This window comes from Camelus dromedarius, chromosome X, assembly GCF_036321535.1.
Source record: "Camelus dromedarius isolate mCamDro1 chromosome X, mCamDro1.pat, whole genome shotgun sequence".
Classification (NCBI taxonomy): domain Eukaryota; kingdom Metazoa; phylum Chordata; class Mammalia; order Artiodactyla; family Camelidae; genus Camelus; species Camelus dromedarius.
Genome location: NC_087472.1, coordinates 17212367 through 17226686, shown reverse-complemented (window position 1 = coordinate 17226686; position 14320 = coordinate 17212367).

Genomic DNA, 14320 nt, shown 5'->3' with positions numbered 1-14320 from the left:
CTTACTTTCATTTCTCTGTAGTGTGCAATGCTAGTTGATAGTTTTATCCACAGTAGAACTTCCTTCAAAATTGGGGTCAATTCTCTCAAACTCCTGTTGTTTTAGCAACTAAGTTTGCATAATAGTCTAAATCCTTTGTTGTCATTCCAACAGTCTTCACCACATCATCACCAGGGGTTGATTCCATCTCAAAAAAAAAAAACTTTCTTTGTTTATTCTTAAGGAGCAACTCCTCATTTGTTAAAATTTTATGATGAGATTGCAGAAATTCAGTCACATCTTCAGTTTCCACCTCTAATTCTAGTTCTCTTGCTATTTCCACCACATCAACAATTACTTCCTTCACTGAAGTCTTGGACCCCTCAAAGTCATCTGTGAGTGTTGGAATCAACTTTTTCCAAACTCCTGTGAATGTTAATATTTTTGCCTCGTCTCATGAATCACTACTGTTCCTAATGGCATCTAGAATAGTGAATATTTTCCAGAAAGTTTTCACTTTCCTTTGCCCAGATTCATCAAATGAATCACTGTCTAGAGCAGATACAGCTTTACAAAATGCATTTCTTGAATAATAAGACTTGAAAGTTGAAATTAGTCCTTGATCCATGGGCTGCAGCATGGATGTTGTGTTAGCAGGCATGAAAACAACATTAATCTCATTGTACATTTCCATTAGAGCTCTTGAGTTACCAGGTGCATTGTCCATGAGCAGTAATATTTTGAAAGGAATCTTTTTTTCTGAGTAGTAGGTCTCAACAGTGGGCTTAAAATATTAAGTAAATGATGTTGTAAAGAGATGTGCTACCATTTAGGTTTGTTGTTCCATTTATAGAGCACATGCAGAATAGATTTAATGTAATTCTTAAGGGCCTTAGGATTTTCAGAATGGTCAATGAGCTTTGGCTTCACCTTCAAGTCACCAGCTGCTTGAGACCCTAACAGAAGAGTCAGCCTGTCCTTTGATGCTTTGAAGCCAAGCATTGACTTCTCTCTAGCTATGAAAGTCCTAGGTGGCATCTTCTTCCGATAGAAAGCTGTTTTGTCTACATTGAAAATCTGTTGTTTGGTGTGGCCACGTTCATTAATTATTTCAGCTAGCTCTTCTGCATAACTTGCTGCAGCTTCCATATCAGCATATGCTGCTTCACCTTGCACTTTTATGTCATTCATAGAGACTTGTTTCCTTAAATCTCGTGAACCAACCTCTGCTAGCTTCAAAGTTTCCTTCTGCAGTTTCCTTATCTCTCTCATCCTTCATAGAGGGCCTTGCTCTAGATTAGGCTTTGGCCTAAGGAAATGTGGCTGATTTGATCTTCTACCTGGACCACTAAAACTTTCTATGGAGAAAAAAGCCATATCAGCAATAAGGCTATTTCCCTTTCTTGTAATTCATGTGTTCACTGGAGTAGCACTTTTAGTTTCCTTCAGGAACTTTTCCTTTACATTCACAACTTGGCTGTTTCATGCAAGAGCTTCACTAAGCTTAATTATTTCTAGCTTTTGATTTAAAGTGGGAGACATGTAATTATTCCTTTCAATTGGACATTTAGAGGCCATTGTAGGGTTAATAAGCCTGATTTTAATATTATTGTGTCTCAAGGAATAAAGAGGCCTGAAGATAGGGAGAGAGATAAGGGGACAACCAGTTGGTGAAGCAGTCAAAACACACACATTTCTTGATTAACTTTGTCATCTTATATGGGTGTAGTTTGTGGCACCTCAAAATAATTATAATAGTAATATCAGAGATCACTGATCACAGATCACCATAAGAATATAATGACAATAAAAAGTTTGAAATATTGTGAGAATTACCAAAATGTGACACAGACATGAGGTGAGCAAATGAAACTTTAAATTTGTAAAAACTACAATATCTGCAAAGCACAATAAAGTGCAGTGCAATAAAACAAGGTATACCTGTGTAGATTTAAAAAAAGATGTTGTGGATGTGATCATGCTGTAAACGACAGTGTCTACCTGTTCCAAGATCATCTATATTAGGAATTGGATGGTAAATATGTAAGTCCTCCATTAAAAATATTTGACAGGTACAAGTCATAATGGACAGGTAAAGAAATCTTTGTGTTTTCCCTCAGCTGAGTAAATCCTCTGATTGACTACAGTGATGAAAATTATGGAGACCAGGACTTTGATCAAGAACCTGAACCAGAGATCAGAAATTCACAAATGTGCAGGATAAATCTAAAAATAAGAAGATACCATAGGAGGTGCTGTTCATCCTATTGGACATATAGAATAAGAACTAAAATATGGTACTTGGTGTTATTGAAATAAACATTCCTTCATTGTAACATGTAGTCAACAGTGAGTTTTTTGATTAGTTAATGTAAGCACTGGGTAGAGATTGAGTTACAAATGACAACATAGCAATGGTAGTACTTGGAGACCCAGAAATAAAACTCTGCAATAATAAAGACAATGAGCAGACTGAGTTTTGACACATATCAAAACAATGAGGTAACCTTAAGCTGATAGAGAATGTCTACTGTTCTCCTTAAGAAAATGAGTGAGGTATAGTAAGAGTAATATAATAATAATAGTAATAACAAGAACTAGCAGGGAAGAAATTAGTATATGGAAGTGTAGAATTTATGACTGATACTAATGAGAAATGTGGGAAGTGACAAATAGGAGTTTCTACTTCTCAATGTCAGAAATTCCTGAAAGTATGAAATCACCAAATTTTTGTTACTCCCTTCTATCAGATTAGCATTCACTGTCAGGTAGAAATTAATCTGATTTTCATCCTCATCAGTAACAATGAAATGAGACTATAGATACTTAAATTAACCAAGTGAAGATCTAATTTCTAGTTTCTTGACCTCATAAGTGTCTGTGACTAAGTTAAGTAATCTCTCTAAGGCATAGCTGTCTTGTCTACAGAATGAGGTGGACAGGTTGTAATAAAAATTCAATGAAATAATATATGTAATGTTCTTTGAATATTGCCTAGCACATAGTAGGTTCTCAATAAACAGTGTTATGAAAGAGATTACATCATTTCATTAGCACAGTTTCCTTAATAAAAAAAAAATAAAGGATAGAAGTACTCACTGAGAAAGACTGGACCATGTAAAAAGGATACAAAATTGCCTTGATTTGAAATAGATTCCAGGTTAAGATGTCTTCACAATGATGCACAGAACCTAGTACAGGACTGACATGAGAAATCACTATCAAGAATAGTTTTCCCAAGGATTCAGATTACAACACAGTGACCCCTGCAATGCCTTTCTCCTGTGCCACTGGGCGGGGTTAAACACTATTTGTTATTAGACATTTAAGCCCTACTATAGCTATCTAAGTGAGAGACAAAAGTACAACTTTAGGTGTGCTGCAGTCAAGTGTAAATGGAGAACTTAGATAAGTGCATTTAGAAACTAGGAGACAATGAAGGGACACCTGATTGTCGGACTCATAAGAAGTAGGATTAATCCTAGCAGTTAACTCTTCCTTTGCATTTATCCCATGACACTGGCTGTTAATATCACTAGCTGACTTTTAAAAGGCTTGATAAAAGCCTTTTATTTGCAAATATCTAGGGTGTCTCTTTGTGGGAGTATAGCATACCATCTCCTCTGCTTCTATTCATTTGAATTCATAATGCATTTACTGAATATCTATTTTTGTAAAGCACTTAGTTAGGCATTGTGACAGGTTATAAGAACAAGACATTTCTCCTGCCTTCAAGGACCTGAGAATTAATCAGAGGAAGTAAGACGTGAATGCAAAACTCACTAAGGTAGAGTAGAGACATGGCATGTTCTAATAATGCTAAGGAAGCATGTGGTGAAGACTAGGAAAAGATAGAGTATAGGTTTAGAAGATCTTGAAGGAAGTTAATATTTGCATGTGTGATTGTTTGTCAGGTGGCATTTTGGATGTAAACAAAAACACAACAGCAGCAAATATAAGATGTGTTTGGGGGACGGAGGGAAGGAAATAATTTGATAAGGCTGAAACTCAGTCTCTGAGTGACAGTATACCAGAAGTTGTGTTTAGAAACATTCCAGAGAGTCTTGAATGCAAACAGATTTTGTATGTAACAAGTAGCCAGTAAAGATTTCTGAGCAGAAAATAACAGAGTCAGAGGAATACTTTAAGAAAGCTAACTTAGGAACAAGCAGAATGGTCTAAGAGCCAAAAAAGTCTGGAGGCAAAGGAAACACACACACACACACACACACACACAGCCTGGCTATTTCAATAGCCTGGTGAAAGCTTACTAGACTGTAAACACAGAGATTAGAAGTCGGAAGAGAAAGTTGATGACAAAATCAAAAGATGTTAAAGAGGTAAAATTGCCAGGCTTTGGCAATGGATGAGACGTGAGGAAAATGAGAAATGGAAGTGACAAATATGACTGATACTTTCAGCCTAACTGACCGGAAAGATTCAGTGTTATTAACGGAGAAAACGAATACAAAGAGAAGAAAAGATATGGGAGGTGTTGATGATGTTTTTGATTTTTTGAGACAGCCTTGGAGAGGAGCACTTCTCAAACTTTAAGGTACTTGTGAATCACCTGAGGATTTTGCTAAAATGAAGATTGATTCATTAGGTAAGGAGTGGATCCTGATATTCTACATTTTTAACAAGTGCATCAGTGCAGGCCTGCCTTGGACTTGTGCCAAGAAATGAGTTTGAGGACAGCATTAATAAAAATCCATATAAAAGGAAAAACAATTCAGCAAATTGTGTTGGGAAAACTGGACAGCAGCATGTAAAGCAATGAAGCTAGAACACTCCCTTACACCATACACAAAAATAAACTCAAAATGGATCAAAGACTAAGACATAAGACAAGATACAATAAACCTCCTAAAAGAAAAAATAAGCAAAACATTATCTCACATACATCTCAAAAATGTTCTCCTAGAAGAGTCTACCCAAGCAATAGAAATAAAAGCAAGAGTAAACAAATGGGACCTAATGAAACTTACAAGCTTCTGCACAGCAAAGGAAACCATAAGCAAAACAAAAAGACAACCTATGGAATGGGAGAAAATTTTTGCAAATGAAACCGGCAAAGGCTTGATCTCCAGAATATATAAGCAGCTCCTACGACTTAGTAAGAAACAACCAAACAACCCAATCCAAAAATGGACAAAACACCTAAACAAGCAATTCTCCAAGGAAGACATACAAATGATTAAAAGGCACATGAAAAAATGCTCAATATCACTAATTATCAGAGAAATGCAAATCAAAACTACAATGAGGTATCACCTCACACCAGTCAGAATGGCCATCATTCAAAAGTCCACAAATGACAAATGTTGGAGAGGCTGTGGAGAAAAGGGAACCCTCCTACACGGCTGGTGGGAATGCAGTTTGGTGCAGCCACTGTGGAAAACAGTATGGAAATTCCTCAAAAGACTAGGAATAGACTTACCATATGACCCAGGAATCTCGCTCCTGGGCTTATATCCAGAAGGAACCCTACTTCAGGATGACACCTGCACCCCAATGTTCATAGCAGCACTATTTACAATAGCCAAGACATGGAAACAGCCTAAATGCCCATCAACAGGTTACTGGATAAAGAAGTGGTATATTTATACAATGGAATACCATTCAGCCATAAAACCCATCAACATAACACCATTTGCAGCAACATGGATGTTCCTGGAGAATGTCATTCTAAGTGAAGTAAGCCAGAAAGAGAAAGAAAAATACCATATGAGATCGCTCATATGTGGAATCTAAAAAAACAAAAACAAACAAACAAAACAGAAACACAAAACAGAAACACAAAACAGAAACAGACTCATAGACATAGAATACAAACTTGTGGTTGCCAAGGGGGGTGGGGGTGGGAAGGGATAGACTGGGATTTCAAAACTGTAGAATAGATAAACAAGATTATACTGTATAGCACAGGGAAATATATGCAAGATCTTATGGTAGATCACGGAGAAAAAAATGTGACAATGAATATATATATATATATGTGTTCATGTATAATTCAAAAATTGTACTCTACACTGGAATTTGACACAACATTGTAAAATGATTATAAATCAATAAAAATGTAAAAAAAGAAAAACATAATTTAGGTCAAATATATTTTAAGAAAATTAGGAACAATTAAGCTTAAAGTGCTTTCAATTTTTGTGCTACTTATTCAAAGTATCCATACACACATAGGCATACTCATTACATTCATAAACATATACAAACATACACAATTTTTTTTATTATTACATGGTTTCATTTTTTCCAAACGGAAGCTCCTCATAAATACCTAAGTGCCCTGATATTAATCAGTATCTATAATAACAAATTAAGGTGGAGAACTGAGAAATTAATGTTCCTCCAAAAATACTGTATTCATACATAATTGACTCTAAGTTGCTCTTTCTCTTCAAACTCCCACTCCAACTTCATAAGTTTAATCATATGGATAAATAACTTTATTTTTATAATTCTAAGATATAAATGTGAATCACCACTTCATGGCATCTCTTCACTAGTCAGTAAGTGAACATTTCTGTCAGATACACTACTTGGCATGATGTAATACAAATTAAATATTTTGTTAACTTTATATCTTCTCTAAAGAATTTTGTTAGCCTGGCCCAAATAACATATAGGTCCTATTTAATGGACAGGGAAAGTACATTGATATAGAACCCTTGACTGTGTACAACCTTTTAGAGAAATCATGGATATTCTTTTAATCAAGAAGTTGGCTTCTCTGTTATCCAAAAGAAAGGACATCAAAACAGCCAAAACACTTGCTGTGGAATTGCTTCCCTCACCAGTCTCTGTAATCTCTATTCTATGTTGACTTTCATAAGAAGTATAAAATCTTCCATACCCGGTCACCTGGGAAGCTGTGATGTTAACTGCTAAGGACCTGCGTGACACAAAAACTGAAACCAAAGGCCAAGAAGAGGCTCCACGTGGATAAGTAAGCATGGGCACTGTGAACCCCATCCCAGGCATATATTGTGAATTTCTGAGAGGAAATGAGGAGCATTACAGGTGGCATTTTTTCTAGCTGTTAGTTTTGAGGATGCTCCCTGCAAATTCGCAGCAGAGGAAATGGCAGGAATGATGAGACTGTTTCCAAAGAGCTTTCCACCAACCTTCAGATTCAACGCATTCAGACTGCACTTAAAAATATCAATCAACTCTCCAGTATTTTTAGGAGCGTTCCAAATGGGTCACCTTTCAAAGAAATAATTGGAGGCAAAGTGGGAAAACAGCAGGCACTCAATAAATGCTTCTTTGAATGAGTGAAATGAATCAATGTATGACAGAGTGAATGAAAGCCTACAAAATAGAGCCTAAATCTGTAAATGATCAGAAAAGTACATTTCCTGAGGAAACTATTTAATCTCAATTTGAAAATACTAATTTATGGCCTCAGAGAGTCTATGTAATGTATTGTCCAATTTGGTCAACTGGTGTTCATAAATAGTTTTTCCAGACAAAACCCATTATCAGAAAAAGTAAAAACTGATAACTTGTTTACACCTTCTACCTGAGGTAAGACCTTGAACCTGTTTAGTTCATATATGAAGCCCAAGCCCTTTTGATTTTTGCCCAGCATTGCAGCCATTCAAGGATGTTTCAGCTGCATTAGACTTGGTCTCTTCCCATTAAAAAACATAAACCCCAGGTGAACTTGAGGGGAACCTGAAATAGAAAGCTGAAATATGCATAGCCCTTCACCTTTCACCGAGAATCCTGATAGAAGCCAAGATTTACATCCTCAGACAAAAGACAAATCTATGGCTTCTCTAAATGGCAGAGTTTGATTATTTTATGGAAAGCTAATTAAACAAAACTTTACAAAGATATTAAAACAAGAACAATGACAAGTATCTGGACATTAAGTATACTTCCTGACTAGATTATCCTTAAGGGCTATTATGGAAATTTAAGGATTCTGTGAACAAACACCAAAATCTTTTATCTCAATTTCTATTATGCGTAAGTCCATGATTTCCTATAAGCCACACCTTAAGGTCCCCCTCCCACTACATTATGGAATGGACTTTTCACAGCTTTGATATTGAGGGCATTTTGGTAAATGTAAAAATGCTTTGTTAACTGCACAAGGTTATGCAAATATTAGTTGTCCTTGTTGCTAGTGTTCTTAGATGCACTTAGATGTCAATAATGGAATTAAAGTCATCTAGAGGAGAAATGAAGTCCCTTTGCCTCAACTCTTCTCACAAGTTAACCATAACATAACATCTTTGAGGGAAGTATCGTGTAAATTACATATCTCTTTCTTTTCAGATTTTCATCTTGTTTGTGCCCTCCTCAAATTCACACAATGAAGCCCTAATCCTTAATGTGATGGTTTGTAGAGGTAGGTCTTTCAGAGGTAATTAAGTCATGAAGGTGGAGCCTTCATAAATGGGATTAGTGCCATTATAAGAGACATAAGAGAGATAAACTCTCTTTCTCCACCATGTGAAGATACAGCAAGAAGGTATCTATATGCAAACCAGAAAGTGGGTCCTCACCATGAACTGACTCAGTTGACACCTTGACCTTGAATTTCCCAGTGCCAAGAACTGTGAGAAATAAATATTTACTGTTTAAACCACCAAGGTTATGGTATTTGTTATGACAGCCCAAACTAAGGCACCGCTCAAAAAAAAAATGTTTTGGAAACTTTAGCTTAAGTGCTTCCTTTCTTTACAACTGGAGTGATAAGAATTCAGTGATAAAATAATGGACAGGATGACTAAGTTCCTTGACTCATCTCTATCTGCACCTTAGGGACGATAATACTGATCCTTATTTCTTTCCAGTAATCCTGTCAAGAAGGACAGTGTAAAAAAAGGTCTCCAAGTTTCCTGGAACAGAGAGATTAAATCAATTTAAAGCATTTAACACCTAACCCAATTTGTCCTTGTTCCCATTTCCCAGTAAGCATAAAGGATAAGGAACTGATGAGGACATTCACACAAATGTTTTAAAATTCTAGAGTAGGAAATATATACAAGATCTTGTGGAGCTCACAGAGAAAAAAATGTGACAATGAATATATGTATGTTCATGTATAACTGAAAAATTGTGCTCTACACTGGAATTTGATACAACATTGTAAAATGACTATAGCGCAATAAAAAAAAATGTTTTAAAAAAATGCTAGAGTAGATCTTGCTCTGGTGTAGCATGGGCCAAAGTCCACTGGAGAAAATATTGAAATAAAAAATTTTACATATCAAAATGTCAGCATCGCCCAAACTAGGGGCCAACAACCATTAACATAATATCCTTAACAAAACTAGTACTTGGCACAATCCCTTTAAGTTCATTACTGGAAGATTGAAAATCAAGTTACCTAATGTTCCATACAAAGAGAAAAATCCTGAAACTTACTCAATCCAGTCTATATGCAAATGGAAACAATGATAGAAATCTCATTAAATGCCCTTAATATTCTTTTACTAAAAGTTCAACATTGCTCCATGATAAAAATACCCAACAAAGTAGAGATAGAAGAGAACATTCTCAGACTGATAAAGAGAATCTAAGAAAAATCCAGAGATGACATCATACTTAAGGGGGAAAGAGTGGGTGCTTTCTCCCTAAATCAGGAACAAGACAAATATGTCTACTCTTGGTATGTCTATTCAACATTTTGTAATGGAGTTTCTGGACAAGGCAATTTTGCAATTAGAAGAAATGAAAGGCATACAGACTGGAAAGGAATGAGTAAAATTATCTCTGTTCTCACATGGCATAATCTTAAATATAAAAATCCTAAGGAATCTGCTGAAAAAACTATTGGAACAAATCAGCAAGTTCAGCAACATTGCAAGATACAAGATCAATATGCAAAAATCACTTGCAATAAACAAACAATCTGAAAATGGAATTAGGAAAACAACTCCATTGACAATAGCATCAAAAAGAGTAAGATACTGAACCAAAAGAAAAAGTGTAAAACTTGTGCTCTGAAAACTACAAAACATTCTTAAAATAAATTAAAGGTCTAAGTAAGTTGGAAAACGTGCAATATTCATGGATTATAAGACTTAACGTTGTTAAGATGGCAATACTCCCCAAACTTATCTAAGATTCAAAACAGTTCCTATCAGAATTCCAGGTTACTTCTTTGTAGAAATTTACAAGCTGATCCTAAAATTCACATGCAATTTCAAGGCACCCAGAATAACCAAAACAATTCTAAAAAGAACAAAGTAGCAGGACTCACACTTCCTGATTTCAAGACTTACTACAAAACCACGGTAATCAAGACAGTGTGTTACCAACAGAAATACTGATGTTATAGATAAATAGAACAGAACCAAGTATCCAAAAATAAATTCATGCATCTATGATCAACTGATTGTTAGCAAGGGTATCAAGACTACCGAATAGGAAAAGAATGATCTTTTCAACAAATAATGCTAGAAAACCTGGATAACCACATGCATAAGAATGTAGCTGAACCCTCACCTCACACTATCTACAAGAAGTAACTCAAAATGGAAAAAAATGTTAGAGCTTTCTATGGTCTGAATGTATTCCACCAAAATTAATATGTTAAAATCTTAAGCCCCAAATATCATAGTATTAGGAAATGGGAACTTAGGTCATGAGGGTGGAACCCTCATGAATGAGGTTAGTGCATTTAAAAAAGAGGTTCCAGAAAGATCCTTAGCTCCTTCCACCATGTGAGGACACAGGGAGAAGGTGCAGGCTATGAACTAAAGAGAGGACTTTCACCCAATCATGCTGGAGTCTTGATTTTGGACATTCCAGCCTGCTGAACAGTAAGAAATAAATGCTTATTGTTTATAAACTACCCATTCTGTGGTATTTTGTTATAGGAAACCAAATAGACTAAGATAGAGCAAAAACTATATACTTTTAGAAGAAAACGTATGGTACATCTTCATGATCTTGGATTTAGCAAATGAGTCTTTTATAAAATACCAAAATCATGAGCAACAACAACAAAAATAGATAAATTCGACTTTATCAAAATTAAAAACTTCTTTGCCTCAATGCAAAGACTATCAAGAAAGAAGGGATAAGCAGGATGGTGGCCTTGGAACTCAGAATCCGCTAAGGAGTGTTTAACAGCTCACCTGCCAAATCAACTAGCCCTGAAAATGGGTGGCGCTGGAGCATCTGGCCCATACCTGGCCATCGCAAACTGGACAGCAGCATGTAAATCAATGAAGCTAGAACACTCCCTTACACCATACACAAAAATAAACTCAAAATGGATAAAAGACTTAAACATAAGAAAAGAAACAACAAACCTCCTAGAAGAAAATATAGGCAAAACATTATCTCACATACATCTCAAAAATATTCTCCTAGAACAGTCTACCCAAGCAATAGAAATAAAAGCAAGAAAATGGTATAAGGGAGTGTTCTAGCTTCACACCATATATAAAAATCAACTCAAAATGGATCAAAGACTTAAACATAAGACAAGATACAATAAACCTCCTAGAGGAAAACATAGGCAAAACATTATCTGACATACATTTCAAAATTTTTCTCCTAGTAGAAATAAAAGCAAGAATAAACAAATGGGACCTAATGAAACTTACAAGCTTCTGCACAGCAAAGGAAACCATAAATAAAACAAGAAGACAACCTACAGAATGGGAGAAAATTTTTGTAAATGAAACCGACAAAGGCTTGATCTCCAGAATATACAAACAGCTCCTATGACTCAATAAGAAAAAAATAAACAACCCAATCCAAAAATGGGCAGAAGACCTAAACAAGCAGTTCTCCAAGGAAGACATACAAATGATCAAAAGGCACATGAAAAAATGCTCAATATCACTAATTATCAGAGAAATGCAAATCAAAACTACAATGAGGTATCACCTCACACCAGCCAGAATGGCCATCATTCAAAAATCCACAAATGACAAATGCTGGAGAGGCTGTGGAGAAAGGGGAGCCCTACTATGCTGCTGGTGAGAATGCAGTTTGGTGCAGCCACTGTGGAAAACAGTGTGGAGATTCCTCAAAAGACTAGGAAGAGACTTACCGCATGACCCAGGAATCCCACTCCTGGGCTTGTATCCAGGAGGAACCCTACTTCAGGATGACACCTGCACCCCAATGTTCATAGCAGCACTATTTACAATAGCCAAGACATGGAGACAGCCTAAATGCCCATTAACAGGTGACTGGATAAAGAAGAAGTGGTATATTTATACAATGGAATACTACTCAGCCATAAAACCCATCAGCATAACACCATTTGCAGCAACATGGATGTTCCTGGAGAATGTCATTCTAAGTGAAGTAATCCAGAAAGAGAAAGAAAAATACCATATGAGATTCCTCATATGTGGAATCTAAAAAAAAAAAAAAATAAGTACAAAACAGAAACAGACTCATAGACATAGAATACAAACTTGTGGTTGCCAAGGGGGCAGGGGGTGGGAAGGGACAGACTGGGATTTCAAAAAGTCGAATAGATAAACAAGATTATACTGTATAGCACAGGGAAATATATACAAGGTCTTATGGTAGCTCACAGAGGAAAAATGTGACAATGAATATATATATGTTCATGTATAACTGAAAAATTGTGCTCTACACTGGATTTTGACACAACATTGTAAAATTATTATAAACCAGTAAAAAATGTTAAAAAAAAAAAAAAAAGAAAGAAGTGATAGACTGGGAATTCAAAATTTGTAGATACTGACAGGCATATGTAGAATAGATAAACAAGATTATACTGTATAGCACTGGGAAATATATACAAGATCTTGTGGTAGCTCACAGTGAAAAATAAATGTGACAATGAATATATGCATGTTCCTGTATAACCAAAATACTGTGCTCTACACTGGAATTTGACACAACATTGTAAAATGACTATAACTCAATTTTAAAATGTTTAAAAAAAATAAAGTGCAAACACAACCCACAGAATGCAAGAAAATATGTGCAAATCATGTATCTGGTAAAGAGCTTATATCTAGAATATATAAAGAACTGTTATAATTCAATAACGAAAAGACAAACAGCCAAATTTTTTTAATTGGGCAAAGGATGTAAATAGACATTTCTCCAAAGAAGATACACAAATGGCCAAAAGGAAAAAAAAAACTTGAAAAATGCTCTACATAATTAGTAATCAGGAAAATAGAAATCAAAAGAAAAATGAGATACCTCTTCACACTCACTAGGATGACTTGAATCAAAAAGTCAAATAATAAGTGTTAGTGAGAGTGCAGAGAAGTCAGAACCCTCATACACTGCTGGTGGGAATGTGAAATGTTGTAGCCACTTTGGAAAACAGTCTGGTAGTGCCTCAAATTATTACGCATAGAATTACCATGTGACCCAGCAATTCTACTTCTAGGTATGTACCCAAGAGAAATTAGAACATATGTCACACAAAAATTAGTACATAATTGTTTATAACAGCATTATTCATAATATTCAAAATGTGGAAATGACCCAAATGTCCATCAATAAATGAAAGGATAAACAAAATGTGTTATATGCACATAAAATTTGGCCATATGAAGGAATGAATAATTGATACATCTGCAACTTAGGTGAACCTCAAAAACATTATGCTGTGTTAAATAGAAGACAATCATAGAAGTCCACATAGTATATGATTCCATTATTATGAAACTCCAAAATGGGTAAATCTATAGAGACAGGAAGTAGATCAGTATTTGGTTAGGGCAGGGTTGGGAGGTGAATGAGGGTATAGATAAAGAGTATAGGGTTTCTTTTTAAGGTGACATAAATGTTCTAAAATTGAATATGGTGTTGATTGCACATATCTATGAACATACTAAAAACACTGAATTGTACATTTTTTGTTTTTTTACTAAGTTATAGTCAGTTTACAATGTTGTGTCAATTTCCAGTGTAGACCACAACTTTTCAGTTATACAGGAATATACATATATATTCATTGTCTCATTCTTTTTCACTGTGAGCTACCACAAGATCTTGTATATATTTCCCTGTGCTACACAGTATAATCTTGTTTATCTATTCTACATATGTCTGTCAGTATCTACAAATTTCGAACTCCCAGTCTCTCCCTTCCCACCCACCTCCCCCCCAGCAACCACAAGTTTGTATTCTATGAGTCTGTTTCTGTTTTATATTTATAATCATTGGTCTTTTTCTTTTCTTTTCTTTTCTTTTCTTTTAGATTACACATATGGGCAATCTCATATGGTATTTTTCTTTCTCTTTCTGGCTTACTTCACTTAGAATGACATTCTCCAGAGACATCCATGTTGCTGCAAATGGTGTTATGTTGTCGGTTTTTATGGCTGAATAGTATTCCATTGTACGAATATAC